At 47.1% G+C, this 26,143-nt stretch overlaps 1 long non-coding RNA gene across 5 annotated transcripts in view; it reads left to right on the top strand.

Moving 5' to 3' along the window:
- Window positions 1-2,710: 2,710 nt before the first annotated feature.
- LOC129207001 (uncharacterized) overlaps window positions 2,711-26,143 on the top strand; it is a 36,673-nt gene continuing 13,240 nt past the window's right edge. For all 5 annotated transcript variants that reach the window (XR_008577343.1, XR_008577342.1, XR_008577340.1 and 2 more), the window contains exons 1-2: window positions 2,711-2,972; window positions 23,818-23,943. This is a non-coding gene — a long non-coding RNA (uncharacterized LOC129207001). The remainder of the gene's footprint in view (window positions 2,973-23,817; window positions 23,944-26,143) is intronic.

Below are 26,143 nucleotides of genomic sequence, written 5' to 3'. Positions count from 1 at the left end.
GTTTGCTGAAAGCAGGGGATAGGTTTTAAAAGAGAGCTTGCAAAGCGACTGAATTTTATTAGAAAGTCTGAAGTGAATCATGCTCTTCTGAGGGCTTGCAACAGGGAGTTGGCAACAGAGGAGAAACAGATCTGCAGAGATGTTGCAGCTGAGCTGTGCGCAGATGGTAAACTAAAAGCCCAAGTATAAACAGCATCTTTTACAACATACACAGTAGGCTGGATTCTCAGCTAGCGATTAGACAAAAGTGCTTGTAAGAAAACAAGAAGGCTGGAGAAACCCACCATTATGTGGCGTGTAAGGCTGCAGACCAAATATCATCTCAAAGGCAGCCAGGCACCAACCAATAGGTCATTTAGCCAAGCAATCTGGTTTTGCCTTGGGACATCTTCATTTCAAACACAACAACCATTCCCTATCAAATGAATTCTTTCTTTTTAGAAGGAATTAATCTCTTTACCCAATCAAGTCATGGCCTATTCTGTGGAAAAACATGGGAAGTCTGCGCACCAGTCCAAGTCCCTGGGATGCAGCCTTGTACAGGTCTGGATTCATTTGTAGACAAGGTCTCCTTCAGGCACAGGGGAATACTAATGCCCTGCAGAGAGCTGGCTTTGCTGCCATTCACAGCCTTGCTCTGGGTTGTGAGAAGCTGCGCAGTCCTCAGGGTGCCTCTGCTTTGCAATGAAAAACACAAGTACTGTGCCTGCTAATGATGGAGGGAGCTACAGCCCCCTCAAAACCATACCTGGGTGGGTAGGAGCCATCCTGGACAGTGGGATGCAAATGAGCAAGTTCCCACCATTTTATGTACAGGCAGTGCTTTGCAACTCTCTGTGAAGCAGGGATGGAAGGTCTTGGGTTTGTTGTTCTGCAGCAAGCTGCAGAGTAGAAGGGACCAAGCTGCTTTTCCCCAGTCTTAGAGGATCTCTGAGATGAAGGGGTCTGAGGTTCAGCTGGCATAGGTTGCTGCCCAGTGTTACATATGTGTCCTGGTTTCAGCCGAGATAGAGTTAATGTTATTCACAGTAGCTCCTATGGGGCTATGTTTTGGATTTGTGCTGAAACCAGTGTTGATAACATAGAGATGTTTTTGTTATATAGAGATGTTTTTGTTGTTGTTGAGCAGTGCTTACACAGAGCCAAGGCCTTTTCTGCTTCTCAGACCGCCCTGCCAGCGGGATGGCTGGGGGTGCACAAGAAGCTGGGAGGCAACACAGCCAGGACACCTGAGCCCAACTGACCAAAGGGATATTCCATACCATATGGCGTCATGCTCAGTATATAAGGGGCTTGGGGGGCGGGGGGGAGCAGTGGTGTTTGTCTTCCCAAGTAACTGTTACATGTGACGGAGCCCTGCTTTCCTGGAGATGGCTGAACACCTGCCTGCCCATGGGAAGTGGTGAATGAATTCCTGGTTTTGCTTTGGTTATGCGCGCGGCTCTTGCTTTACTTATTAAACTGTCTTTATCTCAACCCATGAGTTTTCTCACTTTCACTCTTCCAGTTCTCTCCCCCATCCTGCTGGGGGGGAGTGAGTGAGTGGCTGCATGGTGCTGAGCTGCAGGCTGGGGTTAAACCACGACAGTCCTTTTTGGTGCCCCATGTTGGGCACCAAAAGGAGTGTCGTGATTTAACACAGCTGGCAGCTAAAACAACCACACAGCCATTTGCTCACTCCCCGCTCCGAGTGGGATGGGAGAGAGAACTGAAAATGGAAAAGGGAAAAAACCCCAGCTTGTGGGTTGAGATAAAGACAATTTCATAGAACAAAACAAAAAAGGGAAGATAATAATAATAAAATATACAAAACGAGTGATGAACAGCACAATTTCTCACCACCCAAAGTCAATGCTCTACAAGACCCTGAGCTGACCAGCCTCCCAGCCCACGTCCCAGTTATAAATGGAATATGACATCACATGGTATGGAATATCCCTTTGGCCAGTTTGGGTCAGCTCTCCTGGCTGTGTCCCTTCTCAGTTTCTTGGGCTGCCCCCGCCTTTGCATTGGCAGGCCAGTATGAGAAGCTGAAAAGTCCTTGACTACTTGGCAACAACTGAAAAACATTAGTGCATTATCACATTATTCTCATCCTAAATCCAAAACACCGCACTATACCAGCTGCTAGAAAGAAAATTAGCTCTATCCCTGCCGAAATCAGGACAATACGGACAGACTAGAGAATTGGGCAGAGAGGAACCAAATGAAATTCAACAAGGGCAAGTGTAGGGTCCCGCACCTCAAGAGGAATAACCCCATGCACCAGTACAGGTTAGGGGTTGACTTGCTGGGAAGCAGCTCTGCAGAGAAGGACCTGGGAGTCCTGGTGGACAACAAGTTATCCATGAGCCAGCAATGTGCCCTTGTGGCCAAGAAGGCCAATGGTATCTATCCTGGAGTGCATGAAGAGCATGGCCAGCAGGTCGAGGGAGGTTATCCTCCCCCTCTACTCTGCCCTGGTGAGGCCACATCTGGAGTTCTGTGTCCAGTTCTAGGCTCCCCAGTTCCAGACAGACAGGGAACTACTGGAGACAGTCCAGAGGACGGCTACAAGGATGATTAGGGGACTGGGGTATCTCTTGTAGGAGGAGAGGCTGAGAGAGCTGGGTCTGTTTAGCCTGGAGAAGAGAAGACTGAGAGGGGATCTCATCAATGCTTATAAATTTCTGACGTGGTTTAGCCCCAGCCGGTAGCTGGGTGCCACGCACCACTCACTCACCCCTCCCCCGGCGGGATGGGGAGGAGAACAGAAAAAAAACAACGGCAAAGCCTCGAGGGTTGGGATAAGGGCAGTTTACTGGGACAGCAAGGGAGAGGGAAACAATCAACAACAGTACTGATAACAGATATTCACAATGGGTGATAACAGAGAACAATTTACCGATCCGACGACCGACCGACCGACCGGACGCTCAGCCTGTCCCGGAGCCACACGGAACCCGCCCCTGCCCGACCAGCCCCCTTTTATGGTGAGCATGACGTCACATGGTATGGAATAGCCCCCGGCCAGCTTGGGTCACCTGTCCTGGCTCCCTGTGAAATTAACTCTGTCCTTGCCAGAACCAGGACAATTTCTAAAGGGTGGATGTCTAGAGAATGGGGCCAGACTCTTTTCAGTGGTGCCCAGTGACAGGACAAGGGGCAACAGGCACAAAATGGAACATAGAAAGTTCTGTCTGAACATGAGAAAAAAATTCTTCACTCTGAGGGTGACTGAGCACTGGAACAGGCTGCTCAGAGAGGTTGTGGAGTCTCCTTCTCTGGAGATATTCAAAACCCACCTGGATGCGATCCTGTGCAACCTGGTCTAGGTGATCTTGCTTTAGCAGGGGGGTTGGACTAGATGATCTCCAGAGGTCCCTTCCAATCCCTGCCATTCTGTCATTCTGTGATTCTGTGATTCTGTAATATACCAGAAGCAGGAAATTAGTTCTTGGCATTAGGGAGAACAGCTAAAGAGAAAGACATATGTGGATTTAAAACATTTACTTATTTCTTTCCCTTAAAAAGTCTTTGAATTGGCTGCATATTACTGCAGCTCAAGAGGGTGAGGATTTCTGTGCTGACAGAGCCAAAACACTGAAGGGCTCAAGTGATACAGTGATAAGCGCTGTAATTATCAATACTACCTGCCTAACTTTGAAATTTTTTTTCTTTTGATGTTGCTTTGATAACGAGGAAAGGCTTCAAAAATAGAGAAATTGCTGTAATTTTTCTGTTTAAATTCCAAGCTAAAAAACCCACAGCGTGATCAAACAACTTACAGTCCACAGTTAATGACTGTTTAATAACACAGTATAAAATAGATAGAATGCAAAGCATGATTTAAAAATACAGATTTTGTCAAGTCTAATTTGACAGAAGTGCTTTCATGGCACTGTAAGTGGAATCCTCTTTTATTTGCCAAAAGCTGTGATTTACTACCAGATTAATCATACACAGAGAATAATGGTTAGAGTGGACAGCAATAAAGGTGCAGTGGTTGCTGGGGCTTCTGGGGCAAGAGGAGACTATTTTAACCTACATTAGGGGGAAAAAACCACACATGTTTATCAAAATGTATGTTTTTAAAGTAGTCTGTTTTTTTTCAGGACTAATTATTTTTACTAATTCTGGGTTTTATGACTTCGAAGTGAACAAGTCAGCTTTAGTAAACGGAATTAATTTTCCTGATGACCAGTTGCCCTCCCGTGGTTCAACTGAGAAATGCAAGCAATTGGAAGTTGCCAGCAGAAGTTAGATCGGGACAAGACAAAGCAAAACAGTTCTGCTAGAGGCACTGTGTAACTAGGGAGCAGCTTTATCTGTAGGTTGTTTATTTTGTGGAGGTCCCTCACAAGTCACTGTTACAGAGCTGGCTGCACTCCCAGACTCGGTATTTTACTCCCCCTTCGATGGGTGCTGGAAAATGCAGCACACAGGAATGTGTCTTCCTAGGCACTAACTCCGAGACGTAGCAACTCTAAGTTTTTGTGATCCATTGAGCATTAGCAAGTATGGGAGCATGTGCCCCCCATGAGTTTGGATGTCTATATGACCTTTGGGATGGGAAATTTGCTGGAACAAATCATCAAGTTTTACCATCCTATGCTTTCCAGAATTTCTCCCTTTTTTTAAAATCCTCATAGAAACAAATCTCAAAAGATCTTCTGTAGAGTGTGAGCAGGTCAGAGACATCTCTGGATTGAGAAGAGACCATGACTGTTGCCATGGGCTTGCTGATTTGGGGCTGATAAGACAGCAAACGCCAGAGGAGTTTCAAAAAAGCATCCCAGTCACTATGGAGCTCTTGCTCGTGCTGCTGAGTTCTGTTCAGTGCCTGGGCTGACAACAGCATCCATTGTGTGACTTTATGGATCTTGATAGAGGTAGGACTTAACCCAATTTTACAATCATCTTTGTGCCCTTTGCAGTCATCTTTGGTGACCACAAGCAAATATCAAAGAGGTAATATTCAGGCTCAGTCCTTTTAAACACATGTAGATATGGATGAACACCTGAAGAACTTGACCTGAGGCTTCCATACGAGACACCAAAATCTTTCTTCATCCTCTTACACAGAAGCATTCTGCTTGTTCCAGTGTGCTCTCTCTCCTTGGAGATATAAGGCATCTTGTTTGTGCCTTTTTCAGGAGAGACCTTACCTTCAATCACAACCTCCTGTTCAGAGGGCAACAAGAATATCCACCATTCCTCCAGGAACCAAGTAGGGTCTTGTTTCTCAAGACAGCCTACTGGAGGACAATAGGTTCCACTAACAACCTTGGTTTTATCTATGACTTACAAATTTAAGTGATATTCTGGATTTTATGTCCAGCTTTGCACTAGGAGGTTATGAAATGCCAAAGCACCATGAGATCCCTCCCACAAGATTAGAGCTATTTTGCCTAATATCTTTCCATAACAATGTTTCTGAGGTCAGTCTGCCTAGATGAGTGTATGCATTTTTCTGTACAGTAGGACAAAGGACCCAGAGTGCTGATAATAAGACTGCCTTCCTCCTAAGATCATGACTTGAATGCAAAGTTGCATGGATCTGTCCTTGTCTTTCAAGAAGGAAGAACAGAATTGGCACCAGAAAAACATGGGTAAATCTGGACGGATCTCACATGTGGTCCACTCCTAGCACCCACGTTGACCTGGATCAGTTCTGTCTGTGATACAAGGCTGAATAAGTGTGTGTATACACTCATCCATTTCTTGACAGTTCTTTTAACTGTCTGCTACCTTGGATTGAGAGGAATGAACATTACCCAGCAATGGGGAAAGATTCCCTGTTGATCTGCATTGAGGGTGTGCTGGGACAGATGCTGTTGCTTAGGCAGTATTAATTCTACACCCCACAGCCCCAGAGATGGGTGAGAAGTTGTCCCTTTCAGTCCAGTTAACATAAACAGTTTAGAAAATCCAAGGAAGGAGAACCTGGTCTGCCGAAGCAAATGAAAGTGGTCAGGAGCTGGCAGTGGCTGGATGGATATTTTCTCAGGGAAATGTGTGCAACACTGGCATGATTTACCTGAAGGAGCAAGGCGAGTGGAACAAACAATCCGATGACACTAATACTTCTTACATAAGCTCAGATCCACAAAAGTATTTAGGCTTAATTCCCTTCAATTTCATTTGTGAAGTCACCCTCCTTGCTACATAGAGCCAATTTTAAACCTTGCACTGAAAGAATTCTCTTTTCCACCTTTGCCTCCCTGCTCTTTCTCACCCAGATGCATGTTTCAGTGCCCACATGGGCAGTGAGGTGCCCAAAGGCACCTCTGCATCACCTATTTACACACATAAAGCTGCAGTGCACTGCGTGTAGGAATTAAATCCTTGAGGACTGCTGATGACTTGCAACCGGTCATGTGCCTTTCTTCCACTTGGTGTCTCTCTTTAATCTCAAATCTGGGGCTGGATCTCCAGCAGAGCCGTCTTGGGGACAATCATTTGTTATTTGCATGCTAGAAGTATCCCAAAGTTTCAGTGGGCCACCACGACTCCATAGTGATTAGCAACTCACAAAATGTGAAACTCCCTTTCCTTCCCCTCCCAGCTGTATAGCTCTGCTGTGTTCTCCCCATCAGTTTTAAATGTGTTTAGGAAATTCAAATATTTATTTTTGTGTGCTGGGTTTTTTTTATGAAAGTTACATATTCTTTGTCCAACTTGATCTAATTCATGCTACGTGTTACAGAGAGCTAGGGCTGGTTTGACTCACCCTCTAACAAGGGCTAGAGAAGTTTACACATATGCAAGTGAAACGCAAAGTGTTACTTCACTGAATTCACAAAATAGCATTTTGTTAAAGGGATGATTTCAAAATAACATCAAATAAAAGTGCAGTCTTTGCCCTTGTGCACAGAGATGAGGGAGAATTTAAAAAACCCTGTACAATACTTCTAATCCTTCTTCATATTGAGGTGGAAAAATTTGTGTGGGGGAAGGTGTCTTAAGCCTTTTTGCACCAGAACCCAACTTCTTTACAGTACATTAGACTGTCTTGATAGAGAAATCCATACACTTGGCTTCCTTTTCAATTTCTGTAAAGTGCAAGCCAGTTTTTCAATGACAAAAGCTACACTGGAACTCTGCTTTGAAAGACTTCAGATATTTGCTGCTAGTCACGGAAAACGCTGTGGCTTACAGCATAAATGCCTTAATGTGCTTGATTCACTCCTGTTTCTGGGCCTTTTCTGTTTTGCCAGTTCCTCTGAGATTAAATCTCGGAGAGAAAGTGATCCAAATCTAACGTGTTTGGCAGTCCCCTCAAATAAAAGCTCCTTTCTCCAAAGACCTCTTGGTGTCTTGCTTAATTCTGATCTGGAGACCTAGAGACTAGACTCTCAGCTAGTATAAACGAGGGAAGTATACCACATAACAGCAGCTGAGGATCTGGAAAATAGTGTCTACCAATAACTTCTTACTTCATGTGGGTTCTACCCAAATAATTCACTAGCCCTCCTGTGGGAGAACAAAGCACTGTATATTTCCTTTTACGAGCTGTTTTGCACATAAATGCTCTTTGCAATCCTAGTACATCTCCACCGAAACCAAGTTTGCAAAATCTGTGTGCAGCTTATTTTTAAATCCTTTCAAAATCACAGAGGAATGTTTATCAGATTGCAGATCCCCAATGCAAAATAACTGCAAAGTGTGCCAGAGTTTTCTCAGAGCAGATGCTGAAATAACTTTTCATCCTTTTGCTGTGCCTGCGTGGGATGAGCGGGACATCCTGGACTTTCATGGCTGTGGGATACCGAGTTTGGACGAGGATGGACATGCCATCTAGCGGCTGATCATCCTGATCACTTGGACAGTCTTATCCCAAATTCTTAACAGGATCCTCATTTCTCTCTGGAAATTGGAAAATTAAGCATTGCAGAGTCTTATCGGAAAATCTGAAGTTGTCCATCTTTTCTATACAGCACCAAGCTGGAAGATCTCTATACCAGGCTCCATCTGGTTAGCAGGATTTCCCACAAACAGTGTTTCTAATAGGTGATCAGTTGAGGGTTTGTCCAGTGTCACTTGCACTGACCCAAGAAAAGGGGCTTCTGCCACTTGCCATGGGTGAAGGTTTCCCTCTCCAGAAGCTTTTTTCCCCCTCCCACTGGCAAGACTCCCCCCCCCCGCCCCCCGCCCCCGTGCCCCATTTCACTCCTACCCTTTTGGGCTGCCCTCAGCAGCTCCTTTCAGTCCCTGGTGCAGGGATGCCACAGGGGTGGCAGCACTGCAGAGGAGGCTCCAGAGCAGCTATAAACAACTCTTTAACTCTCCTCCTCATGCCAAAAACAGACTAAGGCTGCTATGAAAGGGATGTTAGATGTGGGAAAGCAATTTGCAACCCTCAGGATCCTGCTTGCCACCAGCAGAGCTTCCCCAGCGAGAAGACAGAGAGGCATACTCCACACTGTCTCTAGACACCCTCCACCGAGTCGGCACTGAGCGATCCCATACATCAGGCCAATATCAAATGCAACCGCAGAGGAGGCTTTCCCTTATCTTTCAGGACAATTACCAAGCTATACATCACTTGAGCAGTCTGGGAACTATGTGAGATTGTGGTTTCTGGTAAAATGGGAAAATCTTTTCATGGTTAGCACTGGCAATGAAATTTGTATCCCACCTCCATCTGGGCTGAGCCACGGGTGATCGTTCTCTGAGAGATGAGCTTCTCTTGATGTCAAAGGGCAAATAAATAAATAACTATGTGTGAATGTGTGTTTCAAGGAAAAATCATGCTTTTTTTCCCTTCTCCTGTCCTGCCCCTCATTTCGCCTTGGAGAAGTTACGGGTTTCCTCAGGTCCTCAGAGAGGTTGAAAACTGTCCAAAATGTGCTTCAGGAAAGTGATCACTCAAAGTGAATCAGTTTCCAGGGTCTGCTCACCATCTGTGCGCCTTTAGGAGATTGTCACACTTTCGGCTGGCTTCATCCATCTCTCTAATTCCTTGGTTACAGTCAAAACAGTTTTAAAAGGGTTCAGTTCCCACAGTGGGAAAGTAACTGGGACGCTGCCTGTGTCCAAGAGCAGCTGACGCCTCATGGAAAACTTTGAAAAGCAAATTTCTCTTCTGAGTCAGTTCTGCTGATGTAGCTTCCACTCGAAGAATTTCTGTGCTCCCTTCTGCTTCTGTATTTGTAAGGCCATTTATATGAGAAGGGGATCGTGCTTTCCTGGAATGATGCACTGCTTGTGGTGCAGTGCACAAGCATCTGTGGCATTGGTTCACCCACCCTGAAGAATCTGGACTGGTTGATTTTCAGGCAGAAGGAGTCTGATACTATGAGCCATGGCTTTCTGGTCTGGCATGTTTTGAATTATTATTCCGCCTCTGTTACATTTTTCACAGAAGTGCCCCAAGCCACTGACAGACTCTGTTTAGCAATAAAGAAATAATCGTCCTCCGCAGCAGCTAATGGGATGCCAACAAAGATGCTATGTGGTTGAGTCATCTTCATGTTGCAATAGTGCTGCCCAGCTAGCCACCCTACGAGCTTTAGCAGGCCCAGACTTTTCAGCTGGGATAATTCATCTCTTGCAGTCTCTCTCAATAAGCTTCAGTAACTAGACGGGTGAAAAAAGAGCCTCTTTCATTGCAGAAGACAACTGATGGTCTCACCACCTAAGGTGCTGACTGTCCCAATATGTATCTTCATTAAATGTGGCAGTCAGTGAGGAGGCTTGGGAAAAAAACAGTCCTTTCATTGTCTGGGAGCTTGGAGAACGATCCCATAGCACCCAGTCATCTGTCGCAGACAGCTCAGACTGTGGACCAATAATTGGATTTCTAGAGGCAGCCAAAAGAGCCCTGGTAAGCCCAGCTCAGCTGCCACTGTTTCACAGAGTCTCTCACATAGTTTGGTCTGTGTTGGAGACTGGATGGATGATGCTTGAGCCTTCATCTTGAACACTTGTGTCACATTGCTGGAAAACTCTGCATTTCTTCGGGAGTCAACGTGCTGGTGTTGGGCACTAAGGCAGTTTTGGCACTCTACCACAGATACCATAAGGTATGGATTCACCCATCCCACATGCCTCACCCAGCCATTGGGTGGGATTAGGGATACACAGAGAAAGGGAGAGCACTTTGTTGTGAGTAAATGTCTTTTGCTTCTCTGAGGTGCTCTAGAAAGCTTAGGAGGACAAAAGGCTGCTGGTTTCCCTGGTCCTTCTTGGAGGAATGAAAATGACTGCTGCTCTGCTGGCTTGTTTGTTTTCTTTCAGAGAGCTTATGGGTCTGCCAGGGTAGAGAGGGACTTGGAAATTGATAACTTTTATGGTTTTAGGTTCTGCTGTCAGTCAACAGAAAGCTAGACAGGAAAGCCCAAAAGAGCCAGCAGAGATTCAGAAAATCTCTGGAAGTGGAGAGTTTTGGTCACTTGTAAGATTTGGGCAAGGGAAGCGTGTGGGCGATGCAGCAGCTGTTTGGCTTCCAGGAGCTGCTTTCCTCTGAACATGGAGCAATTAAGAGCTACTCGTATTCAGGACTTCAGTTCTGGCTACTTTTTCACATTCAGCACAATATGAAATGCCAAGACCACAGTTTTGAGTGCCAGCCTAGTGTTCCCAGAGCCCAAGCATGGGAAACTGGGCTTTATGCAAACTATGGGCCTTTACATGTTACCACAAACCACACTAAGACACTTTGGCCACGCATCAACCATCCAGGTGCCACTGAACGTACAGTACTGGCTTGTATTGCTGTGTCCTGATTGGTATAACACAGAAAACATTGGCCTGCATGAAATCGAAATCAAAGTTTGGCTATTACTGTCAGTGATGGGAAGTATGGTTAGCAGATTAAACAGGTTTCAGAGAGACCCAAGGAAGGGAATATACTGAAAGGGTTTCAAGGTGCTAAAATGCACCAGGAATCAAGGAGCCCAACATCACGAAGAGCTGGGAAATGGCAGATGCCAAAGATGTAACAGGAACTACAAAGCAAAGGGGAAAGGATGTGCAGCTGGCCAGAGCAGCTGGTGAAGAAAGGACAAATGGATCTGCTGATAGCTAGACTTTTCCAACCTGGCATCTCAAGACAGAAACTGCGAGGAAGAGGAAAAAGAATGAAGTAAAAGGAAAGATGCCAACTGAGTGCTCAAAAATGGGTGATTAAATTGTAAGTCAGAGATTTCTAAAGAAATTTCATTTGTAGAAAGCAATCAGGTTTGTTGCTGCTGCTGAGAATAAAATTTACCCATCCCAGTATTTGGAGGTAACTATTCTTTGAATGCATAACGGCACATATACCTACTGAGAGCTCTGAGAACAATGAGCTAAATTCTGTTTTCATTTCCACCAGCAGAAAAAAAAAAAAAAAGACTTAATTGACAGAAATCAGTGACTGCTAGGATCCCAGGTTCTCTAAAGGATCTAGGCATCTGCCTCCTATTTAGGAACCTTTCATTAATATTAATGGGAAGTATGTGTCTAAAGAGGAGTTAGATATCCAAATAGTCCTGGGGGACCAGGGCCTGGATTAGAAAGAGAGAGGAAGCAGGAGCCCAAAGTTCAGTTTACTATGAATGAACGATTACACTGTATTACTTGCCTACTCCTAGAGGGATACTTGCATCCATCCTGCTGATGAGCAGCACCAGGTCTCTGCTGCTTCCTTGTCATGTACAGAAACAGATGTCTCTACTGCTTTTCTTGCCCCTTCTCATCCTTCCACCTCTCTCTGCAATGTGAAAACTGTTTGACTTTGTTCTGTTGGGCCATCTGTCTACGCTAGATCCATCCTAGAGGGGCAGAGTTGCTGTTGTCTCACATGAAGTTCAATGAAGCTCTCTGCATCCTGCTCAGGAGTAAATTGTCCAGGTTAACTGGGGCTGTCCTCACTGTGGCTTTTTAGATATGAGATCAAAAAGCAGTTACCAAGCTGTGTCCAGATCTCAAACCCTTATGTCACCTATTAGTAACTGAGGCCACTTACCCAGAGTTTTGGGCACAACTGAAAGGAAAGGCAGCATGTTGTGTCCTGTGGTTGAATACACCACCGTGCTCAAGACATATTGAGCTCTTTCTAAGCAGCAGCACTAGGCACCCGGCCCTTTCTGCTCTAAGGGTGACTCCATGACCAGGAGCGGGGAAAGGACCACTTTCCCATGGCCTCAGGGTACAGCCTGCTTCATCCTGGCAGCGTAGAGGTCCAAGTGGACATTTATAGCATGGCTCCCCATAAGGGATTTATGGCTTGGCTCTGCACTGCGGCAAGCTGCTAAATACTCAGTATGGTACAAATTGGTTGGAGGAGAGGCACAAAGCCAGAGCTCCAAAAGCAGCATGCAGGAGGTCTTGCTGACTTATGATGTGTGTGGCAAAATGATGGCTGAGGAGGCTGCTACCATAAATGTGGGTATCACATGTGTTGCTCTAGTAGATGCGGCATCATGTAAACATTAACACTAGAGCTCTTAAAATGACATTCTGTAAGCACAGGGTTGTTTCCTCTGCAAAAGAGGCCATGTCTCTTCTCCATTACTGGAAAAAATAAGTACATCCCTCCATTCCTATTTCACTTTTCCCTGCTGTGCACTAAGACAAAACAAAAAGAGAGTGAAGAGGGAGCTAGTAAAGAAGAAAACTATGGGTTTGCACTTTCAGCATTCAAGCAGCTTTGACACTGCAGCCTCACCTGGACCTTGAAGCACACTCTGGACCCCAGCTGAAGGCGAGCCACTTTTGGTATGTTTCCAAATAGCTACCGGTCCATTGGGCTGAGGAGGGAATGTCAGTGCATGGCATTAGCCACCTACATTCCTTCCTAAATTCCCTCTGCTGGCCTGAGGATAGGTGTGCCACAGCAACATGAACCCAAAGCCTAGCAGGGCTTGGGTGTGCTTCTAGGGTTTCCAGCACCTCGTTTCAATGTGTGCTGAGGGGCTCTGGTGACAGAGGGGAAGGCTTTGGTTAAGATTCTGTTGAGAGCTGAGCGTTACTGGAGGTCATCACTGCTGATGGCTCTTCCCTGTGTGAGAGGAGTGGCTCAGTTTTTGTCCAAGCCTTAGACTCAATAGTGCTGAACCCGTAACCACATCTGCTTGTACAGCCACGCAGCCCCTCGCTGGCAGGCTCGGTAGAGAGGATAGTGCTGAAATATGGTGCAAAGACTGATGACACAGTGTCTTTTGTGGAGATAAAGGGAGGCTGATCCCTTTCATCACTGCTTAAGCAATTGTTTCAGATTGCTTTGCTTTGCTTTTGTTCTGGTTGGGTGGAAGCCGGAGGCTCTGGTGGCTGCAAGACAACCTTTGCCAGAAGGTATGGCTGCCTGTGGGGGCATGAGCAGTTCCCACTCCCGGTTCGCTAGAGGGCAACCCCACAGCGGGGCGTCTCCATCTGCCTTGGCCATCTTAGAAATGCCTGGGGTGCGGGGACATCCCCACTTCTGTCCTTTGGGGTGTCTTGTGAAAAGAAGGGCTCTTCAGAAAGGTTTCTCCTTCTGGCTTAAGAACAAAATGCATCACAAGGCAGCAACACTCACTCCCATCTGACCCCCGCTGTGGTCTTTCTCCTAAGCGGAGGCCCAACCCCGCTGTTCCCCTGCATGCAGTATGGCAGCCAGGAGCGTGGCTGCACAACATCAAAGTTAATTAGCATCCAAAAGCAAATAAATCAATCAATACGTTCCCAGCCCCCTTAGAAAATCTCATTATTGGGAATCCCCAGGCAGGGACTCCCAGGAAGAACTACAGAGAAAGAGATTCTCCAAAGCTGTAATTTTTAAGGTTGTACCACTTGGAGAATAATTATAACCAGCAAAACAATGTTCACATCTCACATTAATATAAAGTAATGACTGCATGCCTGTAGCCAGCTAACCACAGAACTGAGAAGAGACTGTCAACTCTTCTGTCCTGCCATAATACAAAGCATCTTGGAAATGCTAACAGCCAGCAGCATGCCAGCCTCTTGTCATCCTTCCTTCTTAAAGACACAGACCAAGGGCTGCTTCGGCCTCCGAATGCCGCTCATACAGGAAATGTCATCACTGATGGGTTTCCTTTCTGTCTAAACTAAAAATGAAAACTAATATGTTTATAATTTTCAGTGAAGCAGAATTTTAAGATAATTTCAGACATTTAAAAATGTTTTTGTTTCATGAAAAATACTGCTTCCAGTTTTGGAAATGTGTAAAATTTCAAAATACCATTTTGACTTCTTTCCTTTCTACGTTATATTTTCTATCCTTTTTATGCTAGTTCCAAGTGTGTCTCTAGGATGTGCTTATGGTGGTGTGCAATAAAAGAGTGGAAACAAGGAGAACATACAAATAAATTAAATTAAATGAAATAAGATAAAACAAAACAAATCAAGATAGTATTTTTGAAACTCCAGCACAATTTCTATAGCTGGAAAAAATTCCAATATGATGTATTTTTCTGTGGGAATTTTCACCAAAATCAGTACAATTTCAGCACTTTCCTCCAAAGTTATTGGACAGTCTTTAAAACATCCAACCAAAATTCTTCTGAGATGAGCCTCAACAGAAGAGTCTTCACAGAAATTTAGATCAGGGTTGGACCTTAACTTGAAAGGCATTTAGGTCTAGTGCAGCCAGATTGTAAGACCCTCGAGCCGGGGACTGTATTTTTAATTCTGTATCAGTGCTTAGCCCTAAGCCATGAAAGAGACAATGAGGCAAACAATAAATAGTAGTATATTCACTGTATATAGTGAATATAGTGAGGTTTTCTCTGGCAAAGCAGCAGCGAGTGCTCCTCACTTACACCAACGCACATCGCTTTGTGCTGGTGGTTCAGGGCGGGGGGGTATTGGAGCGGGTCAGCTCTGGGGAGGGATGTGCTGCCCTGGCCCCTTACTCGGTGCTGGCTGCCCAGGCTGTCCCGTGGGGGTAAAGCCAGTGGCTGAGGTCTGACCCAGAGACAACAGATCTTGATGCTGAGTTGAAAAAGAATTCAAAAAGTACATTAAGTGTTATGCTTTTTTCCTTGGCAGTCCTGATCTCAGTAAGAAGAAGGGGCCAAATATCATTCCAACCTGGTCCTCAACATCATATCCATATTTATGGGTCTTTAGTCTGATATTTGGAAAAAAAAAAGAAAAAGAAAAAGAAAAAGAAAAAAAAAGAACAGCTTGCAGAGTTAAATAATAAAACAACAAGAGCAAAAATCAGAATTCAAAGAGTGTGAAATCATCTCCCTTTAGACTGAGATAAAAAGTGAATAAAACATAGCGAGAGTGTTCTGGAGATCAGGACCCGGAGAGGACACATTTATTGCTGGTAATGTGTATGAAAGGGATTGTTACAAGATCATCTGCCATCAGAAGGAGACTTCTGCAAGTCGGTTTGAGCACAAACATGGATATGGTTTAGAGGACTCCCTACTCTTGGTAGTGGAGAGGGTTCAAGTCACCATCTTTACCTGTCAGATTAATTAGCTGTCTTTAGCCAAAGTGGTCAGGAAGTCACACTATTTTTTCAGCAAATTCTTTGGACACCTGCTCTGCCATGGCTTGTTTTGACTCTCTGGAGGTATTTCAGGGATGGTGTGGTCTGCTTATGCTTCAGCACCCAGGTTCTCATGCAGGGTTCTGGAAGATTCCCTTTTGTTCTCCCTCTAGTCTGTTGTGCTTTTAAGGCTATCAGGAGGAATAGTAGGACAGTTGCTTAGTGGCTGTTGATGGCTGTTGATGCTTAAACTAACTGAACAACAAAAGAAAGGAAAAGTCAAAGGGATGTTGAGGGCAGAGATCACGGCAAGATCCATGAAGTCAGCAGAGCCTGCAACGATTCCTGAGAGATTAGAGCACCTTCACTGTGGTTTTAATGGACTGGGGTAAATCTAGTGGCAAATTTATATCAGCAGCAGGGGTGCAAGGTTTTGCAAATGACGTTCTGCAAAACAGCCAAATCAGAAATGATGGGCATAGCAGAAAATGAATTAATCCCCAGCCAAGAGTGTGGCATGGGAGCTAGATACAAAGGAGGGAAGAGGAGCCTCTTCTAAGACTACTTGTAAACCTGAAAGTGTCCTTATTTCTTCCCCAGGAGATTAAACACTGACTGGGCACCTGCTTTACCTCCTGGAAAGTAGGAGCTGGAAGCTCCTTGTGTGCCTCTTGCCATCTAGGGACACAAGCCCTGGCCTGAGGGGAGGCCAGCCAGCCTCTTGAACTGTGTGGACGGGAGTGTCCCACTTGGCAGCCACTGAGGACATTCTTAGGCTCATCTGCAGAGCTTAACACCAGAGGCATTCATGCTGTACCAGGAGGAGAGACTGCAGGACGAGGCGACACCTCCACCTCACTTCAGTCCCTCCGCACCCTCCAAGCAGCCCAAACTTGCTTCATGTCCCACTACAAAGCTGTCACCACCGGGCACAGTGAGAGAAGATCCCACTCGTGTTCCACTTTGCTGGTACCCCCTGAGAGACCGAGGGGCAGGACCCAAAGGGGAAAAAGTGGCCTGAGAAATTGTACTCTCACTCTGTGTCACTGGGAGACCACCCCCAGAGGTCTGTCAGCAGCTGACATATTTAAGATAATCTGTATGCTTCTGCAATCGGGTCCAGGGTCAGAAAGCAAAATACAGACGGTGTCATCAGCTCCCGGCTGGAGCCTCACCTTCTTTGCTGGGGTTGATTGCAGTGAAGTGGGAACTCTGGCCTTAATTTTCAGGACGAAGAAGCCAGTTGCTTTGTAAAAAACAGCAGAGTTTCTGGGTGTCCTGTGCCTTCACAGCGCTAGGCAATAGGCAGTGAATCTCATTTATCTTCCAAGAATCTCAGAAAGCCTGGCAACTGCCCCAACACCATTTCGCTCCAACTGAGAGCTAAGGAATTTTGCCGTAAGTCTCATCCGAAACCCGCTTGAGCTTTCCAAGCCCGCTGCTCCCTTGGGGCAGGGGAGGCGGGGAGAGAGGCTTGTGTTGATTAATATTAGAAGAAACTCCCCTGAAAGAATGATAGATCATAGCTTGGTGACTCCAGAATCTTTTCTCGTTTCTTTCTTTGATGGGAGGAGGGGGAGCTGGAAACAAAAGGCCTAGGAAGGGGGGAATGGAGGGAGGGGTGTATTTTGAAATCTGCTTCCTTTTGGCCACGCTTGAACTTCCAAGAGCCTGGCTTTGACTGACATGCCTAGGAAATGGGAGAGAAAACTCCATGCTGAGCCGGCTCTCTGCCCAGCAGAGGAAGGAGGAGGCATCTGGCTCCAAGGAGTTGAAATAGATGCCTTTAATGTGTCCGTCATCCAGCATCAGAGAGGTGCACTTGGGTTTTTCGGCTGGAGTGCTCTGTTACTGCAGTCTTCCAGGGCCTCTTCATCCCCCTCTGGGGTCTGGTTACCTGGGCACTGCATCTGCACTCGCCTGGATGGCTCCAGGTGGAGCAGCAGAGGAAGCCCGGACACAGACCCACCATATGTGTTCGCAGCTAACGAGAAGGGAATGGAGCCACCTCTGCAAAACCTGGCTTTGCCCATCCCTGCAGTCCTCTCTGCTGGTGCAGGAGGGGTGGCAGAGAACTGGGACTGTCACTCAGAGCACATCAGTTTTGGGGCCAGGGATGAAGTATGTTAATACAGCAGCTGCCCCCCTGCCTGTAGCCCCAGGGGGTGAAATCTGGCACATATGTGGGGTGTATGACAGAACAGAGCATCACAGGAAAAAATGGGGAAACAGCCTTCAGTAGGGCGATCTGCTGCTCGTGTTGTGTGGAGCTGGGATGGGAAGGTGGGAAGGGAGTCAGGAAGAGGTTGGAGGAAAAGTCTAAGTGCCAGCATTATTTAGAGCTTAGAAACTGCTGGAGTGACTACAGAGGCATTTGCAGGATGGTTGTGCCGGGGTGGATGCTCAGAACAATGTCTGGGAGCATTGTAATTCTGGCTGTCTCCAGAGAAGCTGAGGTGATGCCTTCTGGGCGGACACTCACAGAAAATCCACCTGATATTTGCAAGCGGGTCCACAGCTTTAAAAACACCTTTTTGCCTTCTAATGCCCCTCACATCCATCACCCTGGACGCATCACTGACATTGTGTTTGCCCTTATGGCCAAGCCAAGCGCTTATTGCTGTTCTCTGTGTTAGATCTCATGTTGGATACAAGCTAAGGACATGAGCTGTCTCGCAACAACTAGGAGCTTCTAAAAGGCTCTTGCCTCTGGTCTCCAGTTTTCCATGTCCAAGCACATGAATTTCTCAGCAGAGGACTTTCGAGGTTCCTCCCAGCAGAATTCAAAGCCTGCTGCCTTTTACTGCGTGTCAAAATATTTAGTTGTTCGCATTGGCTTTTGCTAACTAGCTGTTTTTTATGAAAGGAGGAAGAGAGGAGTTGCTATGTGTCTTTTACCACTGAGTTCTCATTCCATTATTTTATACTCATTGCTAGGATAGAGAAAGTCGGGCAATGGATCTGTCTACTCACAAGTTTGATGATGTGCCCACTTCTGCTGGTAGGTACTTTCCTAACGCTCACCCTAAGCAGTATGCTCTAGCAAGCCATTAACACAGAACATGGTCAAACCCTACTTAATAAAAAGTGAGGGAAAGTCAAGCAGACCAGGTCTACTAGGAGAACAACAAGAACAGTGTAAATGCTACTGCAATGCAGTTTGGAATCTTATTTACCTTTCTCAAGTCACAGAGGTGTTTTCTTGGCATCTTCCTGCCAATGTCATTTTGCTGAGCATGTATTTTATCATGGCAGTCGCATGACACATTGTCATGATCATGAATGACATCAGGGTGGCTTAAGGAAGACTGTGGTCTCTGTCACTTGCAACTCGGGCTTTCTTTAGGTTACAGAACTATTGGTGCTAAACTAAAGGAATGAAGGTGGCTAATGGCACAAGATGTTGATACTGACAGTGTCCCTTTATGCAGATGGCCTGCTGAAGTCCATAACATGCTGGAAAAAGTCTCCTGTTACAGGCTGCAAGCAGCTGACTGGCATTTGTGCAGCTGTTTTGGACCGGTGCTGGTATCCCTGGACTGATAGTTTCTCTGTAAGTTCCTCTTTTCTCCTTGGGCTTGTCTTCTAAATTTGCATCTTCCCCAGCACCACTAAGGCCAGGCAGTGCCAGCAAGGAAGATTTCCCCTTGCCGAGGAGACAAATGCAGTGCAAGTTCAGCTGGCCTCCAGCCAAGAGCCGCAGAGAGCAGGTCTGGCCCCGCTGCGCTCCCCCTCCTTGGGGAGCGATGCACAGGCTGGCTGCAGAGCTTGCCCCTCTGCAGGCAAGAGCCTTCAGCAAGAGCCGGCCATGCTGTATCCCACGGCCTGTCTCCAGTTTCGCACGCTGCCTGTGATGAATAGCAAGCCTGAGGAAACCCATGAGGCTTTAGCTCCCCATGTTTTAGCTCTCCCAGCACACTGAAATCCTGCCCTCACTGTTGAGAGACAGTAAGCTTGCACGCATCCAGATGAGGACTCTACAATGATAGATAATACCAATAAACCCCCGAGCTGTTCTGGGGAGGGGACGGTGATTTATCCCCAGCTGGACGGCTGGGCTGAGCGGAGCGGAGAGCGGAAATCCTACGGGAGCTGCGGGGCACACATCAAAACTGCATGTCACAGCGTCCGCGACACCCGGGGCGCCAGTTCAAAGCCGTCACGTGCTGCGGCTGGAGACTTAAGGTGATGCCAAGCTAATGAGCAAACGAAACAATAAATAACTCCAGCGATCATTACGCGTTCCCCCTCCTTGGAGCTCGCCTGCTCTGGCCCTGGTGAGCAAGCGCTTCTCACACCCAATTACTCATGCCGAAGCCCCTCGAACGGAGCCCGGAGCAGGCTCAGCAAACCATTCATCTTTGCAGAGTGGAGCCCTTTCAAGTTTCTCCGTGGCAGCCGCTCTGTTTATTGTTAAGATGAGCACACAGTTTACACGGACTGTTCTTATTTATCTTTGACTTTTACCTTTTAGGTCATTTCTTTGCACGTCCGGCACTTTCCAATGCTGTCTCGACCAAATTTTTATTTATGTCCTAGGCTTTGCTGTCTGAAACTCTCCAGCTACCAGTGATGGAAAGGCGAGTTGAGCTCCTGACCGGGGCCTTTCCTCCAGCAGAACTGCAGTCCCTGAGGCAAATCATTCCTCAGGATGGAGATTTAGGAAGCTACTGAAGGGAGGGGATTGGTGGGGGTGTGTGTCAGAAGGGAGTGCTCGGGTAAGTGCTAGCAGCTGAGTTTTGCGTGACTTTGGGCTGAGGCCGGCCGTGTGGCCACATTGGGAGAGAGGATGGACGGCTACGTGGTTTAGGCACGATGAAGGAGCGTTTGGAATTGCTCGGCCATGGTGTTTGCTTTGCAGGCTGCTGAGATGCCCGAGGGGAGAACAGGCCCAGGTATCATCCCCAGCAGGCTTTGTATGTTGTCCACTGTTGCATGCAGATATAATCTTTCCCAAATTCCAGATCTTCCTCAACAGTCACCCCAGCCGCTGCTCCCCTGCCTGCCGTGCTGGCCAGTGCCTCGCTGCGCCCATCCGCTCTCTGCCACCACCCTCGCTCCTAGCGTAGAGCGGGGCACAAATTCAGCTGCTTTTCAGGTCAACCCTGTAACAGTGACGAGGAGGGGGGAGTCCTTCCATGCCTTAGTGGTGATATATCCAAACTATGAAAAGCTGGATTTTGATTCTCCTCAGAGCTAGGAACTGGAAATATCTTTTATAATATCATTGTTTATGGTCAAAGACCAACCGGCCAAAACCTCTACTGGGGCAAGGTGTCACCAGACATGCCCCAGTTTACAAGAGCTGGAGATCTGCCTAGTGTGTGTTCACACAGGAGGAGGAGACACTAACACATGGGCTAAGGAAGGAGCACTGAGAGAAGAAATCGTCTCCAGCAAATTAATCACTTGGAAAGACAGGACAGAGTGTGAATTGCATTGCAGTTATCTCACAGACTTGGAGACCTCGAGGCAAACAGCCAGAGTCAACACGGCAGAGCTGCCGGTACCACCGCCTCTCCGGAGGGCTCGCTTGCAGCCCAGGAGAGGCAACGGCGAGGCAGCAGGAGCCGGAGGGACCAGCGCTGGGCTGGCCGCGGGCTCTGCACGGGACTCCTGGACTTCATGCAGCTCCTCTGGCTCCCTCGCCGGCGAGGGAGCCGGAGGAGTTGCGCGGCAAAGGAGGCAGCCCGGGAGGAGTCACTGCCCTTCACAGCCAGTTCGGTCTTTGTGTTTCAAAGGCACTTCAAAGCAAAAATTCACACATTTAAATTTCCTTCCAGGGGTTAATATCTCCCACAAAGATTAAAATGGAAAGAATTTTTAAAATTACATATTCCTTTTCACTGTTTGTTGCCTTCTCTGGCCTGTCCAGGAAAATACCTCAGAAAGTTTTGCTGCTTCTTCCTACTCATGCTCTCTGAATTTTCTTTCTAGCTCTATCACCAATGTAATCACTCATGTTAGCCAGTGCCTCCTTTTGCCTCGGCTCTTTGACCCGTGAAATAGCTGAAGAGCCTTTGCATCTCACGTGTCAAATTGTTTACGTGCCAGCAGAGTACTGTGAGCACTTTCTATGCGTGGTACTAGAGAACAAATGTGATGTCTTCACAGCGTTAAGAATATTTTCTCACCCATAAGGGTCAGCCTGCAGGTGTTTCAGTCCAGAGGTAGCCCGTTACAAAACTGCGCAGAAATATGCAGGGCCAAATTCTGCTCTGAATTACACCCACCCAGCTTGGGGGGAACTCGCGGGACCCATGCAGATTCTTCACAAGGCAGATAGAGAAGGAGCAGGAGCTGGGCCCGCTGCTGGTACATGGAAAAGTATCCCAATTGCTGGGGTCCAACGCTGTAAGAGCGGTCTCCCAACCCGAGCAGTTGCAGTGAATGCTTGAAGGAAAGGACAGCAGTAGCAGGAGAGGCTGTGTCTTTTGGGAGGCTTTCCTGAGCTGGAGAGTTATCAGACATAGCCAGGTTGCATTCATGTCTTTCTTACTTTCCCCTGGGCATGAGAAAGGGTTAAAAACCCCTGTGATATGGGTCTGTGTTCACAGAATCTACACCCATCATATATATATATATATCGGGTTTTGAGGAGGGGGGGTGGTTTACACATGTCACTGGCCATAACTCAGACTTTTATTATAATCGTGACCATATGGTTAATGGGACTTAATAAACCACTGTTGACCTGGACTCTGTGCGCACAAATCTCTTGCTCCCTTTCCTTTTTTCCTCGCTTGTCTGGACACGCTATGCCAAGCAGCTGCATTTTAGTGACTCTAAAACTCCAGTTTCAGTGGCCAGCAGCTAGTTAGTTTAGAAAGAATAAAACCCCAAGAAAGCCACATTGCACCACACCCCGACAGAGACAGGGGCCGACTTTCCCAAGGTGACAGGGCAGCTGCTCAGTGCATTGCACAGACACGGGCAGCACCTGCACGACGGCTGGAGCAGGGGACACAGCAGGGACATCAGGCAGGCTCCTGCCTCGAACACCAGAGGCCCTGGGTGAGCTCCAGGGGTTGCTGTGGAATTGAATCCATGGTTCTCCTCATGCAAGCAAGAGGAGCATTTAGCCAAGCATTTCAAAGAACCCTTGCCTTCTGGTTTTGGCAGGCACAAAGCCTTCCACTTAATGGAAGTTAGAACTGGGGGAAAAAGCGATTGAATCCTATCTCAAGCTTTCCCTTGGGAAAAGGACTGATCCAGGCCATGTCTTCTTCAACCTCTTATCTAATCTAGTTTTAAAATGACCTAAATAATGGACACATGACTCCAGCCTTGGCAGGACATTTATTTTTGGTCAGTGCCATGCTACCCTCTCTCCCACTTTTAATAATGCTACATTGTCACCCGTCTGTCCCTGACCAGCCTGCTCAGCCAGCTGCGTCCCCAAAGGGGTACCGCAAACCCTCAGCAGGCACGGCTGGACATCTGCTCACCGGTATTGGTTACCTGAGCTGCACTGCTCCTTGGGCTTCTGCCTGTAGCCCTTTACAAGACCTCACCATCCAGAAATTTCCCCTAGCTCGGTTTCATTGCATTACTCCCAGGAACGCTGCTGCCGACTGATTTTACAGGTGGGGGCCCAGGAGGAGAAGCTCCTCAGCTTTCCCAGAGAGCTGAACATATGTGCCTTGGAGGAATGAGTAATCTTGAAGCTATAGGTATTGAGGCATATGGCTGACACATCAGGCTGAGCCAGGGTAGAGGTTTTGGTTCATTCTTTTGATCTTGAGCTGAAACTTAATGTTTTTTATTATTTGATTGGTGTTTTTGTGATTACATGCACCTGCCAATAATGATATCCAGGCACACATGTAGGTGGGGTGCTGTTGAAATTAAACTCTCTTCCTTCCCTAAAATGACTGTGTAAACACCAATTCCAGCTCCTTGTGTCATGTTTAGAAATGAGGGCTCCTGGTACTGTATTACCCTTTCTGAGCTGTACAGAACAGACATGGAAGAAACCTGCACTGTTCTGCTCTTCTAGCCTCTTTTTCTTTCTTTCTTTCTTTCTTTCTCTTTCTTTCTTTCTTTCTTTCTTTCTTTCTTTCTTTCTTTCTTTCTTTCTTTTTCTTCCTTCCTTCCTTCCTTCCTTCCTTCCTTCCTTCCTTCCTTCCTTCCTTCCTTCCTTCCTTCCTTCCTTCCTTCCTTCCTTCCTTCCTTCCTTCCTTCCTTTCTCTTCCTTTCTCTTCCTTTCTTTTCCTTTCTTCCTTTCTTTTCCTTCCTTCCTTCCTTCCTTCCTTCCTTCCTTCCTTCCTTCCTTCCTTCCTCCTTCTTCCTTCTTCCTTCTTCCTTCTTCCTTCTTTCTTTTTAAAATCGGTTTGCCTGCTGTTTGGGAAATGTCGTATCTTTGCCACATTGTGCACTTAGTGCTGTGTTTCTTCTGTGCACAGATAGTTCACATGGCTTCAGTTAGGACCTGATCCAAGGGCTGGTGGTCACAGCTGGAGTCTTTACGCTGTCTTTGATGGATTTTGGAGCAGCCTGAGTAGATTTTGGTACATCTTCAATCATGTTGGGTAGGTATCAACTGTTACTCTTCCCAGAGCTCTGTCTCTCCTGAAATTGGAGGGGTTTTTTCCCTAACCAGTGGCAGCCTTGGTACTTGGATAGCGTTAGGAAGCCTCAGAGATAGATGGACAGATAGACTGCACAGTGAGTCAGAAACATAAAAGGATGTGTTTAAAATGTAAAAGCCAAAGATCTGCATGACGGTTTGGCCTTCAACAGGTGAGATCTGAGAGGTGAAACCTTCCATGTCATGAAGAACCTTACCCCAAACCCCAGGACATCTTACGTTCCACTCCATCCCACTCTTCCCACACAAAACACCCTTCCCACCCTTCCCACAGCAGCCTCCTGTAGCACCACCCTGCCCTTTTCTGCAACAACACATACAACTACCGCATGGCTGTTGTATGTTGAGGGCTGGATGCCAGAGGTGGACGCAGCCTGTGTTAGCTGGGGGGAAGGCACAAGTGGCAGCACAACCACCCATGGCACAGGCTGGAGATGATGATGGGGGCGGTGGTTCCCCCACAGTGCCCTCTCCATCAAGTCCCCACGGGTCAGGCACAGTGACTGATATGAAAAAGCTACCTCCGAGAGTGTAGCACCATATTTTCCCGTGTTGAATAGCCCTTTTTCTCTGTTCGTTGGCACAAGCAGTCCAGCACAGGGTTGCCCAGGGGTGCAGGCAGAAGCATCCACTGCTCAAAAAGCCTCACCACAAGCAGGAGCCATGCGGGCAGTGTCAGAAGGGAAGGCAAGGGCCAGACAATGACTGGGTAACTTTGGGCAGCTTTGGGGCAGTGCTGGTGGACCAGGGGCCGTATGGGCACCTTCACTGCCATTACCATACACTACGTACAGACAGGAAGCATCCAGCTCCAGTTGTATCCATCCAGCAGCTCTCCCTTGCTTGAAAATCAGCTGGAGCAGAGCAAATAGCAGAGCACCGTGCACGGAGCCACTGCAGGATTTTACCACAAAGTGTGGTCTGCCTAGCACTACTTCAGCCCGAGATAGCGTGTCACGCTACGCCCTTTAAACAGCATGAGTGTTGCTGCTCTGAGATAATTTCAGCCATGCTAGAGGCTGCCGGTCACACAGCAAAGAGCCCTTCAGAGCAACACATAACAGACAGGCGGTGTGCCGAACGTCTCTGCCTGCCGGAGGGGAAGCAGGAGGGCTCTCCCGCACCCCACGGGAGGAGCATGCCCAGAGGAGCGGGAGGCATGTGGTCTTCACTCCAAAAATGCTGGCAATGTTTACAAAGTCAGACACGTCAGCGCAGTTACAGTCAGCAAAGTGAGTGTAAAACTGGCCTTGTTACTTCCCAGATCTGAGGGATACGAGTCAAACACGCACAGATGGTCGGCCACTTTCCATAATGAAACACGTCTTTATTGTCCCGAGGAAGCTGCGTTTCACAACCTAAGCATTGAGGCTTGCTTCTTTTTTTATATATTTTATTTTCTCTGCAAACTGTGGGCAGTTTTGCCCCTTTCCTTAAATCAAAAATTGTGGACGATAAAGACGTGTTTCATTACTGAGAGCTGGCCAAGCATCTGTGTGCAATGGACTTCATTTTCTTCTCTAGGCTGCTGGCACAAACATTCCCAGCTGAAGCCAGAGAGGAAACTGAAGCAAACGCAGGGATCTGAGTACTCCCAAACTTGGGGAGAGTTCAGACTCTGTGGCTGCTTCTTTCTGGTACGTGCCTAACTGCCACATCCCGAACTTTAGACGATGTGGTGCAGTGTAGGTACAGACTGGCTTTTCCAGATGTGAAATATTTGGGTGCCTATGCTGTCACGGTTCCCAGAAGCAGCACAAGCTCACAAAAAGTAGATACTGTCCCTCCAGTGATAACTACATTGGTGCAAGGCTGCCTCGAGTGACCTACCTAGAAAACACATTATGCTACTGATCCACACACTTTTTTTCTCATTTCTACCCTCACTAGTGGGATTGCAGCCCTTACTTCTGTTTGCATGTCTGGATTCATGGCCCTGGGATGGCTCGTGAGCGCTAGTTTGGGAACATCTTCCCATGAGCTGGTCCTGAGCTCCTCCTCACCGCCAAGGAGGGGATGTGGTGTGAAGTTCAGTCCCCATGACTGCCATTCATGAGGCTCTAGGATCCTTCTAGGATCCTGCCTGCCCAGCAGAAATGACGCTGTCCTGTTCTGATTTACACTCCTGACAGAATACTTAA

This window comes from Grus americana, chromosome 5 (genome assembly GCF_028858705.1).
Source record: "Grus americana isolate bGruAme1 chromosome 5, bGruAme1.mat, whole genome shotgun sequence".
Taxonomy (NCBI): Eukaryota; Metazoa; Chordata; class Aves; order Gruiformes; family Gruidae; genus Grus; species Grus americana.
Note: the sequence above shows the minus strand (reverse complement) of the source record. Positions and strands in the feature narration are given on the sequence as shown.